This window comes from Oratosquilla oratoria, chromosome 10, assembly GCF_046742065.1.
Source record: "Oratosquilla oratoria isolate Oo_2021 chromosome 10, ASM4674206v1, whole genome shotgun sequence".
Classification (NCBI taxonomy): Eukaryota; Metazoa; Arthropoda; class Malacostraca; order Stomatopoda; family Squillidae; genus Oratosquilla; species Oratosquilla oratoria.
Window position 1 is genome coordinate 36,944,231 of NC_134786.1, and position 2,500 is coordinate 36,946,730.

Below are 2,500 nucleotides of genomic sequence, written 5' to 3' on the forward strand. Positions count from 1 at the left end.
GAACATATATTTACATGTGTTTAATCATATGTCTGTAGGTGATATGTGTATACATATGTATTATTGTATAGGCGATATAGTATCTATGTCTTCTTGTCAGTCTGTCTGTCTGTCTGTCTGTGTGTCTTGGTATATACTCTTTTGGTATTTTGCTTTGATAGCCAGCACACCGAAGTGGTGGAGTCGTAAAAGAGCTAAAGGAATGATTTAAGGAGAGCAGCACAACGTGAGGATAGTAGAAGTTAGAAATGATCAGTTTCTTTTTTAAAGTGGTAGCTACTTTCCTATCATTAAAGAATCTTGCCTGACTCTGGTCAATAGGGGTGTTGTTCCTAAAATATTTATTGAATAAAACTTGTATAACCAACACCTTATTATAAGGGTTTTGTATATGTACTCTATGTATTTAGAGATAATTAGAAAATAGAAGCCGTTTGTAAGTTTCAGGAAAATCAAATAGAAATCTGTAGTTACGTTAGTTAATAAAGAATACTAATAATCATATCCACTCTGATACCTGCAAGATATCACTTGAACATTCAAACGAAGTCATACGTGATATCTGAAACTGCTATCTTATCTTCATATTAACAAACGTAAAAAAGAAAATAATAATAATAATAATATAATCACTTCAATGTAGTTATTATCAGATTAAAGCTCCCTATCAAATTGTTCATGTTATCTATATTCACATGATTCTTCTCAACACATGTCAATATCATGTACGCCCACATCGTAACGTGTTCTCTTTTAGTAAACCTCATCATGGAAGTCTCTTGTACCACACAAATCCGCGTTTTAGAGGGTCTCATTGTACATGGTCCCTAGACATTCTTTCATCTTGATATTCTTTTTTCCAGACAACGCCAGACATTTCTCGAGGAACTGTAGCTTAAGAATAATCCCAACTGCATCACACCTTACTGTAGTCCTCAGCACTCTCAAGCGTATCATTCACGAGTCATACTTTTTATTTGCGTATCTTATCCTCTTTTCTTGGACCCTCCTCCCATAGAATATTTGTCCATAGAACCTCTCTAGAAAAAAGTCTTCTAGACCCCCAAAAGAAATGCTATTCTTACCAGTAGACCCTCTATAAAAAGAATCAGGTCCCCAAGATATTTTTCATTTAGGCCCCCTTTAAAAAGAATGATCCCACATTCCTCCTAGAAATTCCTTCTTTAACCATCCTTAAAAAAAAAAAAAAAAATAACCCCCCAAAAAAAATCCCATCTTCCTTCAATCCCCTCCCCTCCATAAGAATCCTCCTAGTCCTTGAGACCCATTCTCCCCCCTCAAAAAAAAAAAAAAAAAAAAAAAAAAACACGTCCCGTAGACTTGCCTCTGGCCACACGCTGACCGTCCCAATTTCCCCCCGTGCTTTCAATTTCCCCCTAGACTCTGCGGCTCCTGTGGCTCCTTCGTCTGTGTCCCTGGCTCACTTTGTTATTCTTCTTCTACCTCCCTGGGTTGCATGTCCTCTCGAGCTTCAAGGCTATCTCTCAGGCTATGTGGGATTAGGTACTCTCAATCTTGCCTCTGAGATCCTCCAGAGTTTTTCACGCTTTTTTAGTCGGCCTCTGTGTGGTCAACCAGCCTTACTCACCTCATTTACCTTTTTTTTTTTTTTTTTTTTTTTTTTTTTTTTTACTTAATATTTTGCATATATTTTTTTTTTTTTTTTTTTTTTTTTTGTCATTTACTTATCTCAGATTTTGGTTTGGATAGGAATTATTTGTCGGTCCTTCATATTTTTAGACATAACAGAGCTACATACTTTACTCTTTGACAACACAATGCAAATGGGGACAGACTATTGACTTTCACATTCTACAAGCTTCACACTACCTACTTGTCTATTCCAAACCAGCCTCCTTTTATAATCCTCCATACCCAATCATCTGCCCTAGCGTATCACCCACCACCACACCCCCACGCCCACCTCCATTTCAGTTTGCCCAAGCTCCTTCCTTCTTTCTAACCACTCGTCCCTTCAAAAGAGACCTTTGCCGCGCACTTAAATCCCACCCTTCACGCCCTTCTACCCCCTGCTCCTCCCTCCTTCTCCCTCCTCCTCCTTCCTCCTCCTTCCTCAACCACCCCCGACCCTCCCTTTGCGAGGCTCATTGTGCGTGAGCCTGGCCAAGGGCCACACAGGCTCTTACAAAGAAGAAAAAGAAGAAGAAAACTGCATTAACCGCGCCTCTTCTCTCTCTTCCTCATTCCTCCTCCACCTCCTCCTCACCCCTTCCCAGTAATCATTTCTTCCCATTATTCGGCCCCACTTACCTATTCTCTTCCTCCTCTTCCTCCTCCTACTCCCCCTCCTCCTCCTCCTCTTGCTTCTCCCACCCCTACTCTTCCTCCTCATTCTCATCCTTCTCTCCCTCCTCCTTCTCCTCATCCTCCTGTTTCTCCTCTTGCTCCTCCTCATTCTCCTCCTTGCCCTTCACCTTCTCCTTTCCTCCTCCTCCTCCTCCTCCTCCTCCTCCTTTAC